Raw genomic sequence first — 15,791 nt, forward strand, 5'->3', positions numbered from 1 at the left:
TTACCTGTCTGCTTGGCCTCCACTTGGATGTCAACTACGCATGTCAAAACCAAACTATTGATTTTATGTTACAAAACCAATATTAAAAAATCAATACATCACCCACTTTTCCACCCCAATCCCTCCAAAAGCAAAAGAACAAAAAGCTCTTGAGCCTTCATTCTCAACCTGGGCTTCCTCTAGCAAGACTATCATTCTTACAATTGAAAGGGTGAAAATTAAAAATATATTAAAACCTGCTTTCTTCCGTTTTCCACCTTTACCATGTCTGCAAGTGATGTTTGTTCTACCTCTAAAATAAATCTGGATATTTATTTATTTATTTATTTTGAGACAGAGTCTCACTCTGTTGCCCTGGCTAGAGTGCCGTGGGGTCAGCCTAGCTCACAGCAACCTCAAACTCCAGGGCTCAAGCAATCCTCCTAGGAGCCTCAGCCTCTCGAGTAGCTGGGACTACAGGCATGCACCACCATGCCCGGCTAATTTTTTCTATATATTTTTAGTCATCCAGCTAATTTCTTTCTATATTTAGTCCAGACGGGGTCTCGCTCTTGCTCAAGCTGGTCTTGAACTCTTGAGCTCAAACAATATGCCCGCCTTGGCCTCCCAGAGTGCTAGGATTACAGGTGTGAGCCAGGCCTGGATCTGGAATTTGACCACATTTTGGCCTGAACCTCACAACCACCTAAGTCTAAGCCACCACCTTCTCTTATGTGGAGTCCTGCTAGAGCATCCTAATGTTATTTTTTTCCTCACCTATGTCTACAGTGTCCTTACCAGTAGATTATTAAAGAGTTATTGAATTACTAAAATTTAGTTTTCATAAACTAAAATTAGTACTTAATAGAGTTTACTGAGAATTCTAATGTAATATCCTAATGAGAAAGCTGGCTGCTACCCAACACCTGGGAGTAAAGCAAATAGCACCCTGTGCAAAAACACATGCTGATAGCCAGAAGTGCCAAAATTTAGGAGGGAGATGCTTTTTTATCAAAGCATCTTGAGCACTGACAGCAGTGAAAGTGGTTTTAAAGTACTGTTTTTCTTGCTTTAAATAATCAATTTCTGTTTATTTAAACTCCATTGTCAATTTAACTTGTTAAAGGCTCTTTGCTTAACCCTGCTATGTGCAATGATGCATATCAGAATCAGAACTATTTGTGACCTATAATTATATTATGGACAGACAGTAAGACATCTACACATAGCAAACAAATATGAATCATCCACATCCCCCTTTCAAAGCAAATGCATACATATACCTCACCCTGCTTAAATGTTTTTAGGTAGTGATGTTTCACTGTTTATCAAGAATTTGGCGGTTTCATTTGTTCGTTTGTTTTTAATGAGTTAGGAGGAATTTTGGTCAAAAACTGACTGATAACTTCTGTTTGCTGTTCACAATTCTATTCTCGCTTGGCTCTGGTGCTTCCTACCCTAGCGTGCAAGTGAGGCACGATCACACGACAGGGCAGAGAGAGATAAGTGCAAGCACAGAGGGAGAGAGGGGCAGATAAACTCTCAGATGAAACATCTAAATGCTGACCATGGTGCTTAAATATTCCAGAGCAGTAGGCATTAAAATTCAGAAACTATAACATACTTTCGCAACCAAAACAGCAAAACCCTATCTGCAATGCTTTTCATAGCTTCCAGAGCAGGTACGTGAACAATTTTACATAAAAGAGAATTTAGTCTCTTTAAGATTTCAACATCAGGTAGCAGTTGTTAAGGGTTGGTGGATTCTTGTAAGCTCCAGGTGAGTCCTAGAGAGGAGAAGGGAATAAGATGAATCCTGGCTTCCCCTTTGAGGAGCAGCAAGTTCCACTCCTGACCCTGCCCTGGAAATGGCCGCAGGTCTCTTCAGGAGATCCCGTGCAAGGGCCCTACCCCACAGCCTGATGGGTGTTCCAGCTCTCTCGGCTCAAACCACGGAGCCTACTCTACCTTCTGTCTCATTCTGGGTCTGGGAAAGAAACCATGGAGGAGCTTTTCTGGATGTATTTTATAGTTAATATCTAAAACAACATGAAAAAGTGAGCCAGAGAGGATAAACCATGAGAGTGGCAATCAGTGATGCTATATCTCTGCCCCATCTCATATGCTTTAAGACAGAAGCACCCAATGCTGATTGTCAGCCTTCACTAAAGTGAAGAGACCACTCTTCTAAGGTTCTGTAGTTGTTATGAGGAAGCATAATCAACGAATGACCATGAGGACAATAGACACTTATTGAGCGCTTGGTTTGTATACATTGGCTCATTTAATACTAACAGCAACCCTGAGCAGTATGTACTATTATTACATCTGTTTCAGATGAGGACACCAAAGATCACTAGAAGAGTCACCAGCCATTTCTTGACCAGTATATAAGCTCCTAATGTTTCTCTACTCTGTATATCTGAGCTTTCCTGCATTTTTTGATTTATGAATTTATCTAGAAAAGCTTTCATTCAGACTTGCTTTCTGGCTACTGTCAATAAAAAAAAGTAGACTCAAAGGAAATCATTTGTGTTTAGAATGGTGGAAGTAAAAGATTAATTTTTTTCTTTAAAAACTTCATTAATGGTTTTACTGGTGCTAGTTATTAACCTGATTCCATGGTCCTCTATAGTAAGAGAAATATTTACATATATAAAGTTGTTGAAAAATTCCACTCTAATTGCAATCAATTAATTGACTGACAAATATAGCAAAGTTGCAAAGCAAAGCAAAACTCTGTGACATGTTCTTAAAATCTAGTTTTCACACACTTAGAACAAGACATCATGATTCTACTAATAATGCAAGGACGTTATGAATTGTTTAACATAGAAAGGGAAGAATGTGAAAAAATTCATTATCATCATCTTTAAACATTGCTTTACACACAAGCAAGCTTTGGTGGCTGCATATTAAGAGGCTCTGACATTTCTCAGGTCCATAGACTCTTACACTGTTTTTCTCTTGTTGAGTGGGATTGATTTATTGTCTAAGTTTCCCCAATAACTCCCAGCGCATATAGAACTGTTTAGCAAATCTGCATTATTTTGAGTCTCCACTAAGGTCATCCTTTTTATAGATTCAAACAGCATGGAGTTTTTCAATTTCTTCCTCTGCTAAAGCTTACTGGCCATTGTACTCATTATTTTAGCATTCTTATTATTTTCTCTTGAGAAAGTACATCTGGTAAAGTTAGGTAACTAAAGAGAGTATACTATTTGAATGCAATGTTATTCAAGCATTGGAATCCTACTTAAAAAAAGAGAAAAGAAAAAAGAAAATATAGCCAACAGGTTTACTATGTTAGGCAATGAGGAAAAAAAGCACAGTAAATTTTGGAAAACGTGTATGTGTGTGTGTGTGTATGTGTGTGTGTGTGTGTGTGCATCTCATATACAGACCACAGGAGACCTCACGGACACATATGTACAAGTTTGTGGAAATGTCAATAATTTGTTATGGTAGATAAAACTGAAAAGGAGCTTTTGCTAATTAATATACAGTCACCTTCCCTGTATAGAGAAGTCCAAGAGACATTTCCATTCACAGGCATATGGTCACGGGAATAACGGCCACTGTCCCAGCTGGTTCAGAAATATAATAGTTCCCTAAACAGGTAGGCTCCCCATGTGTTTTCTATTATCATTTCTAGAGTTCCACTATATCTAGCCTGGTAGTGTAAAAGTGGAATGCTATTCAATTATCAGCCTAATAGTGGGCTGAGAGACACCCTGAGTTTCATCCAGCCATTTTTTTCTATCTATGGTAGAGGGTGAGAGAGTAGGTGTACAAGCACATACATGAAATAAACTTTCTTTTCTACTCAGTTGGAATAAATTATAACGTGTCTGGACAAATAACGTGCATGACTATTTTCAGGACTGATTTGAGGTCATAATGGATTTTAAAAAGTAAAACTCAAGCAGAGAAGCTTGATTATTCTACTTGCTCTGTTTTTGTTTTTCACCAAGATTTTAAAGGGTTGAGTTTTTAGAGGGCCTTGGTCATTTTTTAAAAAGGTGAATTCAAGAAAAGAGAGAAAGGATACACCTAAATCTCGCCTGAAGCCAGGCTGACACAGGATAAGGTCTGGAAGGAAGGATTTCCAATGATTAAGCATAGTTGCATCTCATGTGAGAATAGGTTATTTGCATCTTATTTTACTTTTCCTTTCTTGATCAATACTTTCAAATTTTTCTGGTAATGTTTTCCAGTAATTTTAGAGAAGAACACATTTTCTCTATTCCTGTGTTCATGAGGAAGGATTTTATTTTTTCTTCCCAGGCTCTCTCTATGCCTTTGATTACTATACTTGGGAAAAATAATTGGGCATGTTTCACTCAGTTCCATCATTCTTCCCCTTGGGAGAACTTCTAGAAGGAAGCATGGGTCCCTTTGCTCCTTTAAGGGCTCTAATCTGTGGGCGCCCCTTGCCAGGGCCCCTAGGCTTGCCTAACTCAGAGTTGCAGTTAGTAGGGTTATGCAGCTAATCCAACTAGGTCGTGTTGTTCAAATTGGTCTTTGTTCAGGTATTCTTGAAAACCTGTCCAGTATTCTATAGAAACGTACAGTACTCCAAATCTACCCCACTATGTAACCAGAGCACTGGCAAAAATGATTTTTAAAAATCCCAAGAAAAATATTAATGCTAAAAGACATTTAATTTTTAGGAAATAAATATAGTTAAGAATAGGTCTTTAGTAAAAAAAAAAAAATAGGTGAATGTTGCATGATAGACAGGGGTTTAGGAAAGAATTGAAGCTATGGAGGTTAGAAGGCATGATCAAAATGTGCAATGCCAGGGAGAATAGTATAATCAATACTTGCAAAACAGAGCTAGTGGTCTAACTACACCCATGATGGAAGGGACATGAGTTGGGTGAATGACCGTACTTGGCTCCTCCACAGATTGCTGCCTTTACCTATGTGCATACTTTGTATGCAACTCTTGTTACTCGCTGGTGTAAAATATTAACATGTCAGAAAAAAAAAATCACAAATGAAGGAAGCAATGTGACTTTCCTTTATACTGGCATATTTCCTATATTCCAATCATGTATAAGCTTTTCCATGTTACGGAAATGAGACATAGCACAACAGACTAAATCTAAGATGACAGTTGTTTATTCACTTACCCTTTTCCCTTCTTTTTAATGCTCAAGTTCTTTAGAACTCTAGAAGGAAAAAAGGGTGCTATTTGGGGGAGGGAGTCCTCAAAAACCCTATTGTTTCTATAAGCATAATAAAATGGAAACACATTTTAATATACTTAGATTTCTTCTTGTAATGGACATGACAAAGAAAAACTGGTGAACTTAAATAAGGCTGGAGGGTATCAATAGGTGGACAAAATAAGAATTTCATTAGTGAAACCACGAGGACACTAGACCAGAAAGTTTCCAGATAAAAGGGCATTAACAAGCTTCCACTGGATTCATGGAATTGGGATACACTGACAACCTTATCAGTGTAGACAAAGCTCTGATTGAAACCTATAAATGTATTAAGAAAGTACATGCTAGAATTCTTAATGCTGAAACTTAAAAAAAGGGTGCTTTGGGAAAACAAGAGTGTTTTGTAAATTAAGAAGTGTATGTTTTATAAGATTTGGTAGATGCTGAAGATATGAATATACATAAGAAGTGTATAGATGATAGGTCTGCAACTGGTTTTCAAGGGGGACTTTGTGATGGTATTTACCACACTTGGGTTGATGCTCTGCAAAGCCTCCCTGTACATGCGCGGTGCTGGGTAATCACCTCCAAGGGAAATTGCAGGGCAGAGGCTTGCGAACTGCACTGTGATGTGCTTGCTCTAAGACTAAAATATTGTGGTTCTTTCCAAATTCTCAGGAAAGTGAATTAACCAATGTAATATCTCACATTTCAGTTTTATTCCATGAATTTTTTTCAGGTACCTTTGGCTCTGTTATCACATTGTCCTCACATTTGGTATGAAGCATTTTTCTTAGCCTTTCAGGTCCTTCTTTCACACTGAATTTGGGAAGATGCCTACATTAATGGTTTTTTTGCTGCTAAAATGAAAATACAATTTTTAAATCTCTATTTTTGAGATGGAAAGGCCTGCTAGTAAACTTATTCTTAATGATGTATATTTTTGAATCAAATACCTATATTGCTAATGGTTTGAAAAATCACTGCCGAGGAATAATAGTAACTGCAGGGGATGAATTTCTGGCCTCTGTCGGAAACTGGACATGTCTCCTTTGGCAAATGGTCTGACAACTAGGGACTTGGCTTCTTCATTGGTAAGACAGGGGAGGGAGAGGGTTTAAGTGGCACCTATAAAACAAAATTCCAAGAATCCTTCTAGCTCAGAAAGTTTGAGGATTTCATACCCTTCCACAGCATGATCCATGGTACCCTGTTGGGTTACAGGACACTTTACTAGATAGAAGGCAGCCGGGCCCCTTTGTGACTGTCTTTAATTGGTTATCTCTAGCAGCAAACAAAAGGCAAAGGCAGGACATAGGGGAGGATGGAGCAATTAGCCCCTACTGAGATCATCCTTGAGTGAGCAAGCTTCCACAAGAGCCTATGGTTGCCAGTTTATTTCCTTAAAAAGCAACTCAAAACACAACCAGAGTGATTTTCCTAACATCCCCTTTTGATATTTCAACATCTTGCTATATTCAAAGCTGGAAATAATCATGCAAACCAGCCAGCCTTTTCACTTTGTGCAGACCTAGTTCAGCTTGTTTACTCCTAGGGAGGTGACTCTCTTTCCCTATTGGCCTGAGGGAGGGGGCAGAAGAATCCCAGTTGGGTGAACTGAAGGTTGGATACAAGAAGCTTCTCAACCTCAGACCTTCCTCAAACAGCAGCCTTTTATTCTGATTGAACCTGTGGAAAATAATAACCCAGAGGAACTCAGACCAGCATAGCTTGTCTTCTTTTATCTATTCCACTGTTTGGAAAATAAAATTAATCTGTATCAAAAGAAAATGAAGTATGATAGGCATCTGCTCTAGACATCAAGGGATCAGAGCCTCCATGTCTTTACTTTTTCCCCATTAAATTAATACACCCATTAATTAGAAAGAAGTATAGATACAAGAGAAACTATTTTTATGGTAGATGTACTTGCTATATCAGCCATAATTTCCTCTATAGCCTTTTTTTTACATTAAAAAGTGTAAAAAGCTATACTTAAATGATAAAGTATGGTGAACTGTTTCCAATGATGAATATCAGCTGCCAATCTAATAAATGTGAGTAAGGGCCTAGTGAAAACAAGAGCATAAAAAAAAATGAATAGAGCGGGGAAGAAAAACAAAACATAACAAAAAACCCTTGAAACCATAAGCAGCCAGCAAAGCTGAATTTCCTATGCCATAGTGCCCCCTGCTGGGCACTTGTGGAAGTGGCATCGTGAGAGCGAATCAGTCTGTTGGTCAGACCACAGAAGGAGAGACAACAGGTTTTGAACAAAAACAAAAGGAATATGTGCATATTGTTTTTGTCTATTTCTTTTTACATAACCACAATTGGAAGTGGGAGGAGTAGGAAAAGAATCCCAGAGCTTATTAGAAGAACTAGGATTAGTTCTGGCTTTTACACAATGATATGTGATCTGGCTAAAGATCTTTCCTTAAGCTTCAACTCCTCCTCTGTAACTTGTAATTAGTAATAATAATAATAAATGGTTACAGATACAGGCTGCTGTCAAAAAAAAAAATAAATAAATGGTCATGATCAATTCATTGCAGAGGGCTGTTGCAATTTAAAAAAAAAATAACAAGAGGAGATTACACATAAGAAAGAGTATTTCAAATCAGCAGTGGCCAACCTTCTGGACACCAGGGACCGTTTTCATGGAAGATAATTTTTCTACAGACTGGGTGTTGGGGGATGGTGTGGGGATGATTCAAGTGCATTACATTTATTGTGCACACTTCTCTGCAAACGATAATCTGTATTTGCAGCCGCTCCTCAGCACCAGCTGCCTCAGCTCCACCTCAGATCATCAGGGATAAGATTCTCATAAGGAGCCATAACGTAGATCCCCGGCATGTGCAGTTGACAGTAGGGTTCCTGCTCCTAAGAGAATGTAATGCCCTGCTGGCCTGACAGGAGGCAGAGCCCAGGTGGTGAATAGAGTGATGATGGGGAGCGGCTGTACTTACAGATGAAGCTTCCCTGGCTCACCCACTGCTCACCTCCTGCTGTGTAGCCCAGTTCCTAACCGGCCACAGACCTGTACTGGTCCACGGCTTGAGGGATTGAGGATCACAGCTTTAAATGATAAAGGAATTTGCACAATACATATGGATGTATGGAGTAGGGTGGGGCAGAGGCACTTCCATTAAAAAATTAAACTAGCTTCCCTTATGATCATCGGAAAGTACTCCAGGATGTACACCCCAGGAACAGTTGCTGAGCTGTCAGACTTTAAAATTCCTGTAACATCACCTGTTTTTCAATGATTCACTTGGATATATTTGAACTATATCTGTTATTCAAATTCTCCATATTATACAGAATTTAGTGTATACTTGAAGAGGCCTCTACTGGTTGGTGAACAGAGAGCTGGTGACAGGGGTGAGTAAGATCAAGGCACTCCTTGGTTACTTTATAATCATTAATGCCTGGTCTTCAGCCTCTCACTTGTCATCAGACCAGCAGCATCTGCAGCCCCTGAGAGCTTCTCAGAAATGAGAAAGCTTAGATTTCATCTCAGACCTGCCAAGTCAGAATCTGCATTTAAAAAATGTCCCAGGTAATTCTTAAACACATTCACATTTAAGAAACTCAACTCTTGAATATTTGGGCTACAAAATCTCTCTGACTATACGTCAATTAATATGCAGTATGCATAGATATAGCATTTTTGAGTTGGCCTCATTTTAACAATGCATTGACAACTACTTGGAGAAATGAAACTGGAAAGTAAATCTATGGCTCTAAGGAAAATTAATTATTATGAGCCTTAAAAGAAACTATAATAAGATGACTTTTTTCAACGTAACTTAGTATTATACTACTTTAAATTTTTTTATAGTTTTTACTACTAATTTTAAGATAACATCATGTATTGGTATTAATACATGCATACTTTATTAATATGTTGGTCCTTAGTTCCTATGTTGACAGAATTTTAAAATGCAAATGATTTAATAAGAAGAGATTTTAGAAAATAGACTCCAGTCTCACCAGATTTTCAAAAAATCTAATAAAGCTGTAGCTTCCATTAAAAACTCAATCTACCAAATCTTTTGCCTGTCAATGTTCTCTGAACATGAGATAATCTTCTAACTTGTTAGAACTGGACTGTTGTACTAGCAACAAATATGGTCAGAGTTCTTCTCTAGACACAATTTTAAAGTAAACCAAATTTGGAAGGTAAGTGGACAGGTCTGAGAAAGAAATCAATCTTCTTTTTACTTAACTCTTTATCCCCTACTATGATAATTAATCTCTACCTCCCAGCCTCTGCTCTGCCTTTTTTCCTTTCAGAGTGTTCTGTTCTATTTTGTTTTATCATAGCTGTGCTCTATATAATAGGTTAAAAGGCCTTAATGCCAGTGCTTCACCTAGGATAGTTCCTTTCTAACCAGCCCTTGCTATAACATTATTCATTCCTCTCCTATTATTTAGTGCCCTAGTTATAGGTGAGGGAAGTCATCTAATTAAACCAGTGCACACTAAGGTGTGTGAACTCTTAATAGTATTCTTTAACCTCCCCATTGGGGATCCACTGAGTTTTTAGGAAAGGAACTCATACACCTAGGTGAAAAGCTCATTAGTGGAACTTCATGCAGTTTAAGATGTGAAGAATTTTAGGTTAGAAGTGGGAGATATTTCAGGACCTAGGTACCTTCCTAGCTTCATTGATGCCCTTCCAATCTTCTTTAGCTTATTTTCTATCTAAAATGTAGAGGCTAGCTGTACAGGTGAAATCTATGGGCTTATTTCCTTATGAAACAGTAGAAATTGCTAAAAAAAAATGTGGATTTCAGAATTTTTATTAGTTCATTTTTTAACTTTCCTTTGAAAGCATTAAAAAATAATGTTTCTAGCCACTGGAGTTGGATGTTGAGGATCAGGCAAAAGGCCTGAAGAATGGTTCTTAAAAGTGTAAGAATATTGACTCCCTGCTCTATTGGTGGGGCGATTTGTAGTAGGAGAATAGGAGCTTTGATTTAGAGAGTACTAGGGGTTCTAATCTGTTCACTTCATTAAACAGAACTCAACACAGGCTCAAGGAAGCACCTCTCTTAAGCTCTTCTTATTGACACAGTCTTCTCTTGCCAAAAGCTTGGTTTACAAAATAAATCAAGAATACACCCTTGAAAAATGTTCTAGTCCAGAATAACTATCTCTTTCCTTAACAACTTATACTACGACAAACAAGGGATCTTTAAAAAAAATAAATAAATAAAAAGGCAAGGTGCATGTGATATTGTCTATCCCTGCATCTTTCACAAATTTTGAAAGTAAATACTGTATCTGGACTGAACTACAGGATATATAATGGTTCTTCCAGCTCCCATTCAAAGTAAGATCTTTGGGGATCTTTCCACTGTATATTCATAGATATTCTTTAAGATAGAAAGGTTTCATTGTTGCTGTTCAGTGGAGCTGCAAACTCAACACATGTGCCTATCAAACACAGCAAATAAAAACTCTTTCAATAAGGGAATTAAGGACAAAATAGAAAATAAAATGCTATTGCAAACAATGGTGACTCTTCAGCTCAAAGGCTGTATTTGGCATAGAAACTGATGAGCTCCAAGAGATGGGAAAGAATGAAGATGCTTTAAGTGCAATGCAAACTTCCAGAGACACTGGGATTTGCTTAGCATATAAAAAACAAGGAAAAGAAAAGAAAAGAAAATCAAAACTTCTTTCCATTGCATCAAAGTGATCAGCACATTGGTTGGAACCCAATTTGGGGACTAAGATGAGTATGATTTTCAATTTTTACATTTCCTGTATATATATTTTTTCTTTAGTACCTCTCTTACTTTTTCTTCTACCCCATCATGGTACAGTTGGGAAGGAAACTAAATTGGGAATCATAGTTTTGGCCCATGTTGACTACTAATTCAAATGACTCAAACTCAATACTTTAATTTCCCAAAGAATTATCATATTTGTATGAGAGAAATATTGAACTGTACGTAATTACTAATTATAAGAAAAATGATAATAGCTAACTCTTAAAATATTTTCCATTTGTCTATTACTTTTCAAGGTGATAACTCATTTAATCTTCACAAAACCCCTGCATGATAGGTAATGTTATTATCATGTTTTAAAGATAAAGAAATTGAGATACAGACTGGGCAATCCTTTGCTCAAAATCATGCAGCTGGTAAATGGTGGAATCAGGATATAAGTTTAGGCAGTTGAACTCCAGAGTCTAAAATTTTTCAAGTTAATTATTCTTGTCTGATACATTTTTAATCTATAATTTTGATTCTACATCGTGTTTTTCCAATGTTTTCTACTTTCTATAAAATCTTGATACCTCTACCCATGTCTTTAAGTAATGGTTTTCTCATCTATTGGGAGGGGAGAGAAGACGGGAAACACCATAAAACAAGACGGAAGTTTCAAGAGAAGACATGGTCATAAATATGATTACCAAATAAAGAAAAAACATAAAAGGAAAAGTTAACTCTTTAAAGAAAAATATACTTTTAAAGTCTGTCTGGATTTTTTGTGAAAGAGCAAAGGAAATGCTGAATATAAAGGAGTTTGGTTGTCTTTTCCATAATGTTGTTTTGTCCTTGTTGGGCATTTTGGTGACAGCACCCACACCCCATCTACCTTTCATGATCTCTACTTTTTAATGAAAAACTCTTTTTTTGCATAAACTCTTTTGTTTAATTCTATAGTCAGGAGGATCCTTCCCAGCTATATCTAGGCAAATGTAGGTAGAACATGAGTGGAAAGGAAGTTATATTCATTATAAACTAATGGCATGCCAGGTATTAGGTATGTCCATATACATAATTAATAACATAGGGTTTAGCATTTCCATTTACCAGAAAAAGAGAAAGAGGGGAGAGGAGAGAGGAGAGAGAAAGTTTGCACAATATCTTTCCTCTGTTTCTTATATGATGACTGATTTTATTCCAAGTACCTTTGAAACAGTTAGTTAAAAGAAATAGTCTAACTGGGGGGCTGGCACACTAGCCAGACTAAAAGTCCAAGCCTCAAATGCAATTTAATCCATGCAGTACATCTTTTTCCTAGTGAATTTGTAAAGTTCAGTTTGTGCATTGACTGATCATCTTGGGAAACAGGAGGACATCAACTCACAGACTTGAGAATTTGTCAATCCCTACTCCAGTGCTTATACCCATCACTTTTAAGCCAAGGGAATGAAAACAGGGCTCATTTCCTGTAGATACCATGATAAGCCTATAGATATTAACTATATATCTTCTAAAAATTATTATAATGTTTATTTTTTTACATTATTAAACTTCTATGGCCTTGATATTCTGCTCTGCCAAATGATGGGAACATCTAAATTGTTTCTATAGCCTCCCATCTCTATCAAGTTAAAAGAGTTACCTTTAAAAGCACGTGGAACATTTTCTTTCCTTGCTCCAAGATACTTTTATAAACTAGTATCCTCTGAATATTTCTGTCATCAATCTGCCACTTTTCTGTTAAAAAAATGTATAATGACTGCTCATAGGAAATGATACCATTATCCTCTCTGCATATCTAAATTATCTGTCCTTCAAGACACAAATGAAATTCTATCCCAGCTCACTGTCTTCAGCTTCATTGAAATCGTCCCTTTCTTAAAGACTGTCATGGTTTGAATGGCATGGTTCCCTCTAAAACTCAGGTTGAAATTTAATCCTCAATGCGGCAGTATCGAAGGATGGGGCCTTTATGAGGTGATTGAGTCAAGAGGCCTTTCCCTTCATGAGTGGATTAAACTACTCATGGCTTCATAAATTCATGGATTAATGAGTTGTCGTGGGAGTGGTACTGGTATAAGAAGAGGAAGAGGGACCTGAGCTAGCACATTCAGCCCCTGGCCATGTAATGCCCTGTTCCACCTCCAGACTCTGCAGAGAGTCCCTCCCCCAAGTTGTGACCTCTCAACCTTGGACTTCTCAGCCTCCATAACTATAAGAAATAAATTAATTTTCTTTATAAATTGCTCAGTTTCAGTATTATATTATAAACAACAGGAAGCAGATGAATATAAAGACCATAGTCTTTATTGTCTATATAAGTCTTGTGCTTCATCATATTCTCACATATTATTTTCCCATTCTTTTTATGTTTGTCTTTCATATCCAATTAAATTATATGCTAAATAAAGACAGTATACTCAGTAAATACTTGTTGTTCTTTGTATATCCACTCAGTAAATGTTTTCAGTGAATATTATCTACATTGTAGTCTGGGAAATGAAAGAATAAATAAGATGTAATCCCAGCCCTTCAAGACCTTACCATCCATTACAGAATGGTAACTTCTCACAAGAATGATGGCTTAAATTGGGTGAAATATTTCCAAGGGTCACTGTGAAGAATACAAATCAGAGACCACAATAGATTGACACAAGAATTCCTAAGCAGTAATGAGAGTCCAGCTGAGGTTGTGCCTGGCACAAGATCACTCTAATAAAGAAAATTTATTGAGTGCTTTCCATGAGCACAGAATGAGTTAATCCTCACCACAACTCGAGGCACATTTTCTATCTTCATTTTACCAGCGAGGGAATCATGGCTGAGGAGACCAGTGTTCCCCACAGATGCGTGGCCCAGGTGCGTGAGCTAGGGTGTAGTGGGGCATTCTGGCCCTCAGCCAGCCTTCGGCACTCTGCACCACTTCCTTCTGCTTAGTTGGTGCTTTGCAAGTGTTTGTTGAAAAAATGAGATTATACGGTACACATTAACAGGGAAAATATATCCTCTAATAGAATTCAACACCCAAGATTCCCTAAATTTGGTACTAACATAGATCTTGTGTTTGTTAGAAAATAATTTACATTCTATGTCATACTTGCTTTTGCCTCTCTCCACACCCAACAGCCAGAGCTGAAGGGGAGGAATGCTTTATGTCCCTAACTGGGGGTAGAAATCACTACAACCGTGAGAGAGTTGGATGAATCAATCTCTCTCTCTCTCTCTTTCTCTCTCTCTCACTCACACACACACATTTATATAGTCTAAATCTGACTGTACCACTTGAGAACATCAAACATAGAATGAAGAAACTAAATTAAAACTGCTGACACAAAAATTGATAGCAAGGAAAAAATTTTTGACATGTGGCAGCTTTTTGGAGTGACATTCTAGTTTATCTTTTTTGGGGGGAGGGAGGGTTGTTTATGGATGAGCCCAAGCCTGGTGCATGCCACAGCCAAAAGGCAGCTTTTTCCCTTGATTTTTCCTCAATATAATCTCCATGTGGTCCCCAAATGCTTAACCCTCTCTGCCAAATGCTGTAAAATCTGTCTTTTGATCTCACAGATGGAAAAGACTTATTAGCTCATGAAGCTCACCCCCCTCAGGAGAGAAGTAACTTACCAAATACCATTCATCCCAATATTAGAATGTTAAGGGCTTATAAATTTCCTGATCAAAACTATCCATCCTCCTTTACTCATAGAACATCCTGAGCCTATTATAAGAAACTCTGTTTCTGCTTGGCTCCCAGTGGTCTTGAGACTAAGCCTTTCCTACAAAGTGATTCTCTTGCTGTGTTGTAAGGCAGTGCCACAGGGTGGGAGGAAGTATGCATTTGCATCTCTTGGTTATAATGAGGCTTCTCATTTCAAAACCAACAACAATAAAGAGATAAACTTAAGCACCCTCTTCTTCCATTGGGACAGCATCATCTGGACCAGTTTAAACATTCCAAACAGCAGATAACTATACTTGAGCTGTTAAAGAACATTGGACTTGGAATAGGAAACACACCTGTTTATTTAAGCTCAGCTACCACCAACTCATTTGGTTTTCCAGATTTTGGTATCCTATGTCATGAAATTTTAAGTTCACTCCAATAGTCTCATGTATGATAATGAAGGGGTTAACATAAGTTGACAATTTATGTGTCAGCATAAGAAAATGATTAAATTTGCCATTAGGTGGAAATACATGTTACTTGACACATATGATTAGGGAATTCTTTGTAAGTGGAAAAATCTTTTTTAACTGATTTTATCATGTTAATCTTCAGCTCAAAATATTTATTGTCCCTACATTAGTTACAAGATGGAGTTCAAAGCTCTCAGTTTTATTTCCAAGTCTTCCCCTAGTCTGGCTTCAAATGTCTGTTTGACCTCCTCTTAACATTCCCTACATGAATCCTCTATGCCCGTCACATTAGTCTCTTTGTTCCATATTCTTCCTGTCAGTGCCTGATCTCACACCCCACTTCTCTCTATTCCCTCCACCCTCACACCCAGGAAAGAATGCAGAAGCATAACAATCCTATTCTCTGGTTTAACAAGCAAGTATTAAGACCTTTGCCAGGCAACTAGGATAGAATGAAGGAAAAACCAGAGTACCTCTCTAAATTCATTTCTTTCTTGCCAAAACCTAATAGAACTTCAAGATCTGGCTGGAATTCACTTGTCCCTCAAAGTTTTCATAGCTTTCTAGCCTGTAGTACACTCCTCTTCTTCTGAATTCCTATAGTTTTTATTTTCTAGAATACACATGTGATACTTTGCTATATCCTCCCATCTATTGTGAGTTATTTTTGTATCTCTTTGCCTCTCAGAAGTATGCAGGATGTCAATTGCACTTCTGCAATGCATATTCTCATGTGTATAAAACACTCTTACTGTCTATCCTATAT

At 37.5% G+C, this 15,791-nt stretch overlaps 1 protein-coding gene across 32 annotated transcripts in view; it reads right to left on the reverse strand.

Annotated features, from left to right (window-relative positions):
* NRXN1 (neurexin 1) overlaps positions 1–15,791 on the reverse strand; it is a 1,076,423-nt gene that overhangs the window by 469,433 nt on the left and 591,199 nt on the right. The gene's annotated exons all lie outside the window — the stretch shown is intronic.

Source organism: Microcebus murinus, chromosome 3, assembly GCF_040939455.1.
Source record: "Microcebus murinus isolate Inina chromosome 3, M.murinus_Inina_mat1.0, whole genome shotgun sequence".
NCBI lineage: Eukaryota > Metazoa > Chordata > Mammalia > Primates > Cheirogaleidae > Microcebus > Microcebus murinus.